The 13,801-nt window shown below is 44.3% G+C and overlaps 1 non-coding gene and 1 pseudogene across 1 annotated transcript; both read left to right on the forward strand.

The window, feature by feature from the left end:
* LOC128823351 (zinc finger protein 420-like) overlaps positions 1-13,801 on the forward strand; it is a 208,361-nt pseudogene that overhangs the window by 24,314 nt on the left and 170,246 nt on the right.
* TRNAT-AGU (transfer RNA threonine (anticodon AGU)) lies at positions 12,230-12,303 on the forward strand. The gene has a single exon. It is a non-coding gene; the product is annotated as a tRNA-Thr (tRNA).

Raw genomic sequence — 13,801 nt, forward strand, 5'->3', positions numbered from 1 at the left:
CTAGAGTCGCTCCACCTCACAGCCTGGATGCTCCATGGCTAAACCCTGTGGAGATGCAATGCTCTCATCAGGTCAGGCAGGTCCTTCTTGGTAGTAGAAAACCCTCCACCAGGACCACGTACATGTCCAAGTGGAAGCGCTTCTCCATCTGGGCCGAACAGCAGGGACAGGCTCCTTTGCTTGCCCCAATCCCTCTCATACTGGACTATTTGCTTCATCTGAGACAACTAGGACTCTCCCCCTCTTCGGTTCGAGTCCACTTGGCGGCTATCTCAGCGTTCCACCCTGGAGTGGGAGGTAACTCAGTTTTTGCAAACCCACTGGTTAGACGCTTCCTCAAAAAAAAAAAAAAAAAAAAAAAAAAATAATAATAATAATGGAGATATCCCATCTCCTAGAACTGGAAGGGACCTTGAAAGGTCATCGAGTCCAGCCCCCTGCCTTCACTAGCAGGACCAAGTACTGATTTTGCCCCAGATTCCCAAGTGGCCCCCTCAAGGATTGAACTCACAACCCTGGGTTTAGCAGGCCAATGCTCAAACCACTGAGCTATCCCTCCCCCCACAAGGGCCTGGACAGACTGTTCCCACATACTCGTCAACCAGTCCCGGCTTGGGACCTCAATTTGGTCCTGTCCGCCCTCACAGGGCCACCTTTCGGGCCTCTAGCTTCGTGCTCGCTGTTATATCTTTCGTATAAGGTCGCGTTTCTAGTGGCTATCACATTGGCCAGTAGAGTCTCGGAGCTCAGAGCACTGACATCAGAGCCTCCATACACTGTCTTCTACAAAGACAAGGTCCAACTCAGGCCGCAGCCTGCGTTCCTTCCTAAGGTGGTCTCCCATGTGTCAAGACACTTTTCTCCTGATCTTCTATTCGAAGCCACACTCCTCCACTAAGGAGCATAGGATGCACTCCCTGGACGTTCGCAGGGCCCTGGCATTCTACATTGAAAGGACTAAACCCTTCAGGAAATCAACCCAACTTTTTGTTGCTGTGGCTGACAGGATGAAAGGGCTCCCGGTCTCATCACAGTGGATCTCCTTTGGATCAAAACCTGTATCCGAGAATGCTACCGCTGGGCTAACATACCGGCCCGGCCTATCACGGCCCACTCCACAAGAGTGCAGGCCTCCTCCATTGCGTTCCTGGCACAGGTCCCAACACAGGAAATTTGTAGAGGGGCCACGTGGTCCTCAATCCACACTTTTACGATGCACTATGCCATCACACGCCAGGCCAGAGATGATGCAGCCTTTGGCCATGCAGTGCTCCAGTCTGCAGTGACCTCCGATCCCACTGCCTAGGTTCAGGCTTGTGAGTCACCTGCTTGGAATGGACATGAACAATCACTTGAAGAAGAAAAAATGGTTACTCACCTTTTTGTAACTGTTGTTCTTCGAGATGTGTTGTTCATGTCCATTCCAATACCCACCCTCCTGCCCCTCTGTCGGAGTGCCGGCAAGAAGGAACTGAGGGGGTGGAGGGTTGGCGGGTCCTTATATACGGCGCCATGAAGGCGCCACTCCATGGGGCACCGAAGCCGACCCTACGGATGCTGCTATGGTAAAATTCTTCCGGCTGGAGTGCACGCGGCGCACACACACCTGCTTAGAATGGACATGAAGAACACATCTTGAAGAACAACAGTTACAAAAAGGTGAGTAACCTTTTTTTCCTAGAAGCTTCCTCCTATAGAGAACTCAAGTGAAGGGTCGTGAAGAAGCTGGATGTTAGCTAATTTTGGCTGAGTGCTTAAGGCAATGGATAAGAATTTCATTGGGTGTCCCCACACGGGTGGAAATACTGCTGACTGTGAAACTTCCTGTCTCTTTTGTTTTTAGTGCTGTAATATTAGTGGCCAAACATGCTCATAGACTCATAGACTTTAAGGTCAGAAGGGACCAGTATGATCATCTAGTCTGACCTCCCGCATGATGCAGGCAACAAAAGCTGACCCACCCCCTTCCCCTTGACTCAGCTGTTGAAGTCCCCAAATCCTGTGATTTAAGGACTTCAGGTTGCAGAGAATCCTCCAGCTAGCGAACCCCGCCCCATGCTGCGGAGGAAGGCGAAAAACCTCCAGGGCCTCTGCCAATCTACCCTGGAGGAAAATTCCTTCCCGACCCCAAATATGGCGATCAGTAGAACCCCGAGCATGCAGGCAAGATTCTCCAGCCAGACCCTCATTGACCATTGATACTATTTACCCGCGATGGCACGCTGTTGATTGATTGACTAAAATCACGTTATCCCATCAAACCATTCCCTCCATAAACTTATCAAGCTTAATCTTAAAGCCAGAGAGGTTTTTCACCCCCACTGTTTCCCTCGGAAGGCTGTTCCAAAATTTCACCCCTCTGATGGTTAGAAACCTTGGTCTAATTTCAAGCCTAAACTTCCCGACGGCCAGTTTATATCCATTCGTTCTTGTGTCCACATTATTACTGAGCTGAAATAATTCCTCTCCCTCCCTGGTATTTATCCCTCTGATATATTTAAAGAGAGCAATCATATCCCCCTTCAGCCTTCTTTTGGTTAGGGTAAACAAACCAAGCTCCTCGAGTCTCCTTTCATACGGCAGATTTTCCATTCCTCGGATCATCCTAGTGGCCCTTCTCTGTACCCGTTCCAGTTTGAGTTCATCCCTTTTAAACATGGGAGACCAGAACTGCACACAGTACTCCAAATGAGGTCTCACCAATGCCTTGTATAATGGAAGCAGCACCTCCTTATCCCTACTAGATATACCTCGCCTAATGCATCCCAAGACCGCATTGGCTCTTTTCATGGCCACGTCACATTGCCAACTCAAAGTCATCCTGCGGTCAACCAGGACTCCGAGGTCTTTTTCCTCCTCCGTTACTTCCAACCGATGCGTCCCCAGCTTATAACTAAAATTCTTGTTAGTCATCCCTAAATGCACCACCTTACACTTTTCACTAATAAATTTCATCCTATTTCTATTACTACAATTTACAAGGTCATCCAAGTCTCCCTGCAGAATATCCCGATCCTTCTCCAAATTGGCAATACCTCCCAGCTTTGTGTCATCCGCAAACTTTATCAGCCAAATTCCTACATTTGGTTCCGAGGTCAGTAATAAATAGATTAAATAAAATGGGACCCAAAACCGAACCTTGAGGAACTCCACTGGTGACCTCCCTCCAACCTGACAGTTCACCTTTCAGTATGACCCACTGCAGTCTCCCCTTTAACCAGTTCCTTATCCACCTCTGGATTTTCATATTGATCCCCATCTTTTCCAATTTAACCAATAATTCCTAGTGCGGTACCGTATCAAACGCTTTACTGAAATCGAGGTATATTAGGTCCACCGCATTTCCCTTATCTAAAAAGTCTGTTACTTTCTCAAAGAAGGAGATCAGGTTGGTTTGGCACGATCTGCCTTTCGTAAAACCATGTTGTAATTTGTCGCAATTGCCATTGACCTCAAGGTCCTTAACTACTTTCTCCTTCAAAATTTTTTCCAGGACCTTGCATACTACAGATGTTAAACTAACAGGCCTGTAGTTACCCGGGTCACTTTTTTTCCCTTTCTTGAAAATAGGAACCACATTAGCTATTCTCCAGTCTAACGGTACCACCCCCGAGTTTATAGATTCATTAAATATTATTGCTAACGGGCTTGCAATTTCTCGCGCCAGTTCCTTCAATATTCTCGGATGAAGATCATCCGGTCCCCCCGATTTAGTCCCGTTAAGGTGTTCAAATTTGGCTTCTACCTCGGATATGGTAATGTCAATCCCCCCTCCTTTATTCCCCTCTGTCACGCTGCCACTATTCCTAAGCCCTTCATTAGCCTCATTAAAGACCGATGCAAAATATTCGTTTAGATATTGTGCTATCCCTAGATTATCCTTTATCTCCACTCCATCTGCAGTCTTCAGCGGTCCCACTTCTTCTTTCTTTGTTTTCTTCCTATTTATATGGCTATAAAACCTCGTACTATTTGTTTTAATTCCCCTTGCAAGGTCCAACTCTACACGGCTTTTAGCCTTTCTCACTCCATCTCTACATGCTCTGACCTCAATAAAGTAGGTTTCCTTACTGATCCCTCCCCTCTTCCACTCTTTGTACGCTTTCTGTTTTTTCTTAATCACCCCTTTGAGACGCTCGCTCATCCAGCTCGGTCTAAATCTCTTTCCTACTAACCGTTTTCCCTTTCTCGGGATACAGGCCTCCGACAGCTCCTGCAACTTCAACTTAAAATAATCCCAGGCACCATCCACCTTTAGATCCATAAATATGTTAGCCCAATCCACTTCCTTTACCAGTCCCCTTAATTTATTAAAATTAGCCTTTTTGAAATTGTAAACCCTAATCTGTGATTTAATTCTGTTAATCTTTCCATTTAGTTTAAATTGAATTAGCTCATGATCACTCGAGCCAAGGTTGTCCCCTACAACCATTTCCTCAATGAGGTCCTCGCTATTCACCAAAACCAAATCTAAAATGGCCTCCCACCTCGTCAGTTCAGCTACTACTTGATGAAGGAATTCATCAGCTAGCACGTCTAGAAACATCTGAGCCCTATTATTGTTACTAGCATTTGTTCCCCAATCTATATCCGGGAAGTTAAAGTCTCCCATGATTACACAGTTCCTATTAGTATTTACTTCCCTAAAAACATTAACTAGTTCTCTGTCCATATCCTGGGTAGATCCCGGCGGTCTATAGCACACCCCAAGCACTATCCCAGGGGAGGCTCTAGTACTTCTTTTACCCAGTGTGAGTATTGCCCAGACAGACTCCGTCTTATCCATTCCATCAGTTATTATTTCTTTACAGTTTACCTCATTATTGACATACAATGCTACCCCCCCACCTTTACCTTTGTTCCTATCTTTCCGAAACAGCACATACCCTTCCATACCTGTACTCCAGTCATGACTACCGTTCCACCAGGTTTCTGTTATTCCTATTATATCCGGTTTCATTTCTCAGACCAGGAGCTCCAATTCCTCCATTTTGTTACCTAGGCTTCTCGCATTGGTGTATAAACATCTTAATGTATGCCGTTTAGCCTGTCTCCCATTAGTTATGCAATTTGTTACGGACCCCTTGCTGTTTATCCCCCCTCTTCTTCTAATGTCCAATCCCTTCCTCCCGGCTATATCTGTTCTTATCTCATCACCCTCCTTTTCAATGTTGGAATCTAGCGTGGAGATTAACTGGACATCTCCCAACCGTCTCCCCCAAATTCCTAGTTTAAAGCTCTTTTGATGAGATGAGCCAGCCTCCCTCCCAGAAGTCTATTGCTACTCACAAACATCCTCTCTCTCTCTCTCTCTCTCTCTCTCTCTCTCTCTCTCTCTCTTTTCAAGAAAATCCTAGCAAGAAGTCAAAAATGCTTGCTGGATCTCACTGCTCTGCTTGATAGAATCCGAACACAAACTGAACTTGTCAGGCATAGATGGGGGCTGGCAGGGAGTTGGGTGTGGGATGGTTTCAATTACACAGACAGGCACTAGTGATAAAGATCTAGAATGTGTGGGAGTGTAAAACTGGTTAGTCAATGTTACACTCCCCTCCCAGCTGACATTGTCTATGAGAGATGCAAATCTCATCTCTAATATGGCACATTCTGCCGAACCTGAGAGGTACCTTCATTTATGCTCCGTGAGGTTTGATCTCTGTTTTGTGCACTGTGTTTGTGAATGAAAATTATAGACTACCATATTCAAGAAAAAATGCATCAGCGTATGTGATTGCCCCGACCACCGACAGAGAAATGCCACTGAGTTGATGGTAATGACATTCCTCTGTACTAGATAGGGACTAGCTACAGAGCTTGTTTACACACACACCAGATGGGTTCAGCATTAGATCTTTTAATGCTCTACCATACTAGATAGGGACTAGCTACAGAGCTTGCTTATACACACACCAGATGGGTTCAGCATTAGATCTTTTAATGCTCTACCAGGAGTTCATTTAAATGAGGTATTTTACACACAGTGCCACCTTGTGGCTGATTAATGGGTGCACTGCAGGGCATCCAGGCTATTTGCCTATCATTCTACTCTGGCTTCTGTCCAAAATCCCGGCAGAGCAACGAGACTGGCATTTGTAGACTCCCACTCAGCCCAGTCAGATCGTAGATTCTATAGCCTGGAGAGTTTGTTTTCTTCATTGAGAGGTTTTCTCTCCCTGTGTAGCCAGCAGTAATGCTTGATGATCCTAACACACACGACCCCTCTCTTGTCAGAAGAGACTTCACTGGAAGTGTGGAGAATAGATGCCCACCTAGAGCAGTGGCAGTTGTAGTGATATGATCTAGCTGAATGAGAAAAGGATTCGAAAACACAACTTGTACGAATAGACTAAAGGAGCTCGATCTATTTAGTTTAAGACAGAGAAGGTTAAGGGGTGACTTAATCCCAATATCTAAATATCTAAATGGGGAACAAATATTTACTACTGGGCTCCTTAATGTAGTAGAGAAAGATTTAACAAGATCCAATGGCTGGAATTTGAAGCTAGACCAATTCAGACTGGAGATAAGGTGTATATTTTTAACCATGAGAGTAACTAACCATTGGAATAACTTACCAAGGGTCGTGGTGGATTCTCTATCACTGACAATTCTTAAATTGAGGTTGGATGTTTTGCTAAGAGATCTGCTCGAAGGGTTATTCTGGGGATGTTCAATGGCCCATGTTATACAGAAGGTCGGACTACATGATTATAATTCCCTCTTCTGGTCTTGGAATCTATGATACAAACTCCTTAAGTCTCTTAGTGTCAAATGAGAAGAACGCTCATATCAAGACTTCAGATTAAGCTTTTGGTTCCAAGCTATCGACAGAGGGACTATGAAGCAGAAATGAATAGTGTCTTTAGTGCCCATGCTGATGGGCATAGACATAGTGTGAAGGAATAGTTGCAAATGTTTTTCTCCATGGGCAATGATGAACTAAACGACAACCTGAAAAATGTTGAATTTGTGTCACTGTCAGTGCACTGAATCACAGATATGTGAAATTGCTTCCTCTCGTGGATCACAATTTCAAGGTTTATGAAGACAGTTTGTGACTGCAAACTAAACCTGTGTATTGTGTCAGACTTAAAGAAGAAACATCAGACCTCATTGCAGCTGAGATAATAAATGTTCTGAATAAGTATGGAAGCAGATAATACAAACACAAACTTTGGTGTTCAATACAGACATGGAAGAGAACATTTGCACATTAAAGTAAAGACAAGCTTAAAAAGGGAAGTGATAGGCCTTGGATGTCCTGCTCACATTGTGCACTAGTATACTGAATTACAGGGGATACTATCCTGGTAGACATTGAGAGCATTCTAAATCTGTTACTTTCTCAAAGAAGGAGATCAGGTTGGTTTGGCACGATCTACCTTTCGTAAAACCGTGTTGTAATTTGTCCCAATTGGCATTGTCCGCAAGGTCCTTAACTACTTTCTCCTTCAAAATTTTTTCCAAGACCTTGCATATTACAGATGTTAAACTAACAGGCCTGTAGTTACCCGGGTCACTTTTTTTCCCCTTCTTGAAAATAGGAACCACATTAGCTATTCTCCAGTCAAACGGTACCACCCCCGAGTTTACCGATTCATTAAAAATTATCACTAACGGGCTTGCAATTTCTCGCGCCAGTTCCTTTAATATTCTCGGATGAAGATCATCCGGTCCGCCCAATTTAGTCCCGTTAAGCTGTTCCAGTTTGGCTTCTACCTTGGATACGGTAATGTCAGTCCTCACTCCTTTATTCCCATTCGTCTCGCTTCTACTATTCCTCAGGCTTTCATTAGCCTCATTAAATACCGATGCAAAATATTTAGATATTGTGCCATGCTTAGATTATCCTTAATCTCCACTCCATCTACAGTCTTAAGCGGTTCCACTTCTTCTTTCTTTGTTTTCTTCCTATTTATATGGCTATAAAAGCTCTTACTATTGGTTTTAATTCCCCTTGCAAGGTCCAACTCTACATGGCTTTTGGCTTTTCTCACTCCATCTCTACATGCTCTGACCTCAATAAGGTAGGTTTCTTTGCTGATCCCTCCCATCTTCCACTCCCTGTACGCTTTCTGAGAAAGTAACAGATTATTTAGATAAAGGAAATGTGGTGGATCTAATATACCTCGATTTCAGTAAAGCGTTTGATACAGTACCGCATGAGGAATTATTGGTTAAATTGGAAAAGATGGGGATCGATATGAAAATCCAGGGGTGGATAAAGAACTGGTTAAAGGGGAGACTGCAGCGGGTCGTACTAAAAGGTGAACTGTCAGGTTGGAAGGAGGTTACCAGTGGAGTTCCTCAAGGTTCGGTTTTGGGTCCGATTTTATTTAATCTATTCATTACTGACCTCGGAACCAAATGTAGAAGTGGGCTGATAAAGTTTGCGGATGACACAAAGTTGGGAGGTATTGCCAATTCGGAGAAGGATCGGGATATCCTGCAGGGAGATTTGGATGACCTTGTAAACTGGAGTAATAGTAATAGGATGAAATTTAATAGTGAGAAGTGTAAGGTTATGCATTTAGGGATAAATAACAAGAATTTTAGTTATAAGCTAGGGACGCATCAGTTGGAAGTAATGGAAGAGGAGAAGGACCTCGGAGTCCTGGTTGATCGCAGGATGACTATAAGTCGGCAATGTGACGTGGCCGTGAAAAAAGCTAATGCGGTCTTGGGTTGCATTAGGCGAGGTATTTCTAGTAGGGACAAGGAGGTGCTGGTTCTGTTATACAAGGCACTGGTGAGACCTCATTTGGAGTACTGTGTGCAGTTCTGGTCTCCCATGTTTAAAAAGGATGAAATCAAACTGGAACGGGTAGAGAGAATGGCCACTAGGATGATCAGAGGAATGGAAAACCTGTCATATGAAAGGAGACTCGAGGAGACTCGGTTTGTTTACCCTAACCAAAAGAAGGCTGAAGGGGGATATGATTGCTCTCTTTAAATATATCAGAGGGATAAATACCAGGGAGGGAGAGGAATTATTTCAGCTCAGTAATAATGTGGACACAAGAACGAATGGATATAAACTGGCCGTCGGGAAGTTTAGGCTTGAAATTAGACAAAGGTTTCCAACCATCAGAGGGGTGAAGTTTTGGAACAGCCTTCTGAGGGAAACAGTGGGGGCGAAAGACCTCTCTGGCTTTAAGATTAAGCTTGATAAGTTTATGGAGGGGATGGTTTGATGGGATAAAGTGATTTTAGTCAATAGATCAATAACGTGCCATCGCTGGTAATTAGCAACAATGGTCAATGATGGGATATTAAAAGTTAGTACAGAGAACTTTTTCCAGAGGGTCTGGCTAGAGAATCTTGCCCGCATGCTCGGGGTTCAGCTGATCGCCATATTTGGGTCGGGAAGGAATTTTCTTCTAGGGTAGATTGGCAGCGGCCCTGGAGGTTTTTCGCCTTCCTCCACAGCATGGGGCAGGGGTCGCTTGCTGGAGGATTCTCAACTATTTGAAGTCTTTAAATCATGATTTGGGGACTTCAACAGCTGAGTCAAGGGAGAGAATTCTTCCAGGACTGGGTGGGTCAGCTTTTGTGGCCCGCATCATGCGGGAGGTCAGACAAGATGATTATAATGGTCCCTTCTGACCTTAGAGTCTATGAGTCTATTCTAATTAACATTTTGGATATTTTCATATATTCACTGTTTGTGTGGAAAGCCTGCAAAGTTTTTATGAGTATGTGGGATGAGAATATTGGAATATACTGGGATACATATCTGTTGGAAGATTATTGCGAAATGTAATATGGCCTGAAAATTCTTAGCATGCATAGAGGACAACTTTCTGATTCATAAAATTGAGGAAACAACCAGGGGTTATCCATTTTGGATCTGGTTTTGACTAATAGGGGTAAATTGGTTGTGAATGCATGGGTGGTGGGGAATGTGGGAGAGAAATGATCATGATCTAATAAAATTGAAGATCCTGTGGAAAGGAGAACATGAGAACAGCAAAAACAAGGGCACGGGACTTCAGACAGTCGAATTTAAACCAACTCAGAGAAATAGTAGGCAAAGTCATCTGCAAATTTGATCAGTATGCTCTCTATTCCTACATCCAGGTAATTAATGAAAATGTTAAACAAGACCAGGCTGAGAAGAGGAGGTTAGACTAGATGACTTTTGTGGTCCATTCTTACCCTATGATGCTATCGTTCTATGACCACCTCTGCTCACATTTTCAAGAGACCTCCATCGGTAATCTAATTAATACATTGTTAAGGGAAAGGGCTAGCTTCTCTGCAGAAGAGCATTGAAAAAAATCAAACCACTAGCCTGGAGTTGATGAAAAGGCTGCTGTGACTGGCATTGGCAAGGCAGTTGCTTGGACTGCAATTGCTGCAACACAAAAGCCTGTGCCACACTTCCTTGTGATTCGCTGGGGATGTCTGCACACAGAGACACTGATAGTGCAATCTCTGTAGGTCTTGCAGGAAATGGAGAGTTACTCTCCTTTCACCTTCCATTAATTGTCATTGATGAAAAATGAAGCAGTTAGAAGAAAAGTCCCAGAGAGCAGCAGTGTGGCTAATCTGGCCAAGGCCTGTTAGTATATAGTTTGTTAGCCTGAGATAGAATTTTGCGTTTGATTTTTGATACTCTTATATCCTTACTAATATGTGTGAACAAAGAATGATGCCTGGCTGAATGTGTCTCCTCTACCAACTGCTTGGTCAATCTTTTGAGGAAATGGAGAAGACTGCCTAGCTGTACATTGCTTGCAAAAGAAACAGGTATTTTGGTGACAAGTGTTGAAAGGAGCCACTAGACAAATATGGAGACAAGAAAAACATCCCCATAACTGAACTTGCATCTGTGGATGCTGAAGCCACAACAGAGAGTGCTAAACACTATATGACCACGGCTGGTGTCAGAAGAGTCTCTATCAAAGCCTTTTTCCAACAGCAGAGGCCTCTCTGTGCACAGAACTCCTGGTAGCTTGATGTCTGCAGGCAGTGGAGAACTCTATTTTGGCATCTCTTTGTCTCTTTTGTGGTGAACATCTGCAGTGGCTGTTAATAGGCCTCTAGATAGTGGTCTTTGGGAAGAGCTGGCTGAAGAGCCTTCCTACTAACCAGGAGATCCTGGCTTGGCCTGCCAGTTCTTCCTTGCCAAACGTAGTGTTTCTGTTGATTCCTTTTTTTGTATCTCTTTTCATGAAAAGAAAAGACCTGTCAGCAGAATCCTTCTAACTGCTTGTTCAAGACAGAGAGAGCCTTCCTTGTGGCTAAGTCTTAGTGAAATGGGGCATGCCTCACCACTGTGGTGCCTCCTGCTGGCCATCCTGGGAATTAGCTCTCATTCTCCAGTGCTCCTTCATCTAGTGACGTCTGACGCCATCTGTTCTATCATTAGGACCCATGTCTCTCTCAGGACTTCAGTGTCCTCTTATGGACACAGCCCTCTGGCTGTGCCCCACTCAGTTCTCTCCCCCTTCCGGGGGAGCGGCTGTCCTCTTTTCCCAGCCACTTGCCTCAGTGGCCAGCTGCAGTCTAGGGTATAGTGTCAGTGGCTACTGAGGCAAAAGGGGTGCACCTCCAACCCCCACCGTCTGTTTCCCTGGATCACTTCCCCACAGACTTAGCACCTTTCTCCACCTTTGTATCAGGGCCTCAGTCTGGCAGTAGTCGGCCAGGAGGTCACTCATGCTCCCTTAACCCACCCAGCACTACTCTGATCATGGTGCCCTCCCTTCTCCTTCCTTCATGGCAGCCAATCTTCCCTCCTCAAACTCCAAGGAGTAACTGACTCTTGCTGTGCTGAGCAGCCCTTTATATATGGGCTGCTCCAGCAAGCCTTCTCCTGATTGGCTCTCCCAATAAGCCCTTTCCTGATAGGCTGGATTCTGCACAGCCTCTGCAAGGCTGCCTTAATCTTTCTCCTGCTTGTTTGGGGCAGCCACCTCACCACACTTGGAAAGTGGCAAATGAGAAGTCTAGAGCTGAAGGAAAGGTTACCATGGCTCAGAACTGAGCCGAGGTTGCTGCGAATGAAACACAGATCACTAACCACTATATGATCACAGTGGCTGGTGGGAGAAGCACATGTTAGAAGCCCTCTGTAAACTCAGCTGTGGCTTTCTGTGCACGGAGAGCCAGACACCTCAAGGTCTGCAAGTCTTGAGGGAAATAGGGAACGTCTGTACTTTGGAATTTGCAGGGGTTGTCTGGGACTATCAAATGGAACAGTTGTAAACATTTTATTAAGGCAGGTGCCATGGCTTAGCTGGCTAAAGTACCTGTCTAGTAAACAGGAGATCCTGGGTTCAACTCCCAGTGGTGCCTTGTTGTGTGGCTTTTGTCTCCTCTGCTCACTTTTTCCTGTGCCTTTCTAGGAAACAGAAGATACCTCCCTTGGTAATCCAAGTAACTGCTTGCTAAGGAAAAGGCTTCTTTGGAGAGAAGCATTGGAAAGAATCAAATCACAAGCCTGGAGTTGATGAAAAGGCTGCTGTGACTGGCATTAGCATGGCAGTTGCTTCCACTGCAATTGCTGCAACATGAGAACCTGTGCAACATGTCCTTGTGATTCGCTGGGGATGTCTACAAACAGATGTCATGTCACCTTCCTTTTGATTGTCATTGATGAAAAATAGAGCAGTTAGGAGAAAAGTCCCAGAGAGTGGCACTGCGGCTAAGCTGGCCAAGGCACCTGCCAGGTAAAGTGGAGGTTAGGGATGCAGCACCCAGTGGTGTCTTGCCAAATGTGTCTGCTCTTCCCACCTTTAGGCCAATCTTTTGAGGAAGCAGAGAAGCCTGCCTTTGCCTTGCAATGCAAATGCTTGCAAACGAAACCAGTCGTTTTTTTCTGACAAGTTTCAGAAGGAGGCACCTAAGAACATGGAGACACAGTGCAGCCTATTGGACTAACCTTCTTGCTTGTATATATATATCTTTTCTTATCGTTTAAGTATTTGATGTATTGTAATAGGTTTATAGATTTATATTAAAGTAAGTTTGGCTGTAATGCAAGAGACCTAAAGGCCATATCCTGTACGTTAAGCTAAAGCAAAATTAGCATATCTATATTAAGACCTTTTGCTCAAAAAGCAAAGCTGACCTATAGCTTGTTACGTAAATAAATAAGTACCCACGCCTATGTCTATGACCTTTCATCTAGACCAATAAACAATGAAAAATGGCAAAGGCGGTTTTCCCACACACTTAACAAGTACACCACAAGAGACTGATGTGCGTACATACCTGTCATCAATACGCACATACATACTAGCCTAGGGGTAAGTGTACCCTAATGTTTCTGTGGGTGAGGAATAAAATTTGGGCATAAGAGGAAGGAAGTCTGGCATTTGCCCTATAAAAGAGGTAACCCACCTCCATAGAGAATCTCCGTTCTTACTTTACTCCATCTCCATTTCTCACTATCTCCGTTCTCACCTTATTCTCATTTACTTCCTCCACTCTATCTATCTACAATAACTGCTACTATTTGTAGGCTATACTTGTTCTTCTTAAACTTTAAGTTTCAAGGGAAATAAGCTAAGCTTGCTTTCCCTAAGTTTTATCCTTCATTTGTTTATTAGGTCTTGATTTAAGTTTAAGTTAGTCAAGTAAATCCTAGTCAGCTTTGATAGCGCTTAGCATTTTCTAAGCACTGCATCCCTCACTCAAATATTGAGAAACCTGAACTGCAAGGCTGGTTCTGTGTCTCTTACCACCAGGTTATCAAGAAAGGGTGTGAGTATGTTAACCAAAGCTTTCTTGCATGTAATACTATATTATCATATGTATCTTTTGAATAGCAGTAATGCAATTGTAACTTTGT

Source organism: Malaclemys terrapin, chromosome 15 (genome assembly GCF_027887155.1).
Source record: "Malaclemys terrapin pileata isolate rMalTer1 chromosome 15, rMalTer1.hap1, whole genome shotgun sequence".
NCBI classification, from domain to species: domain Eukaryota; kingdom Metazoa; phylum Chordata; order Testudines; family Emydidae; genus Malaclemys; species Malaclemys terrapin.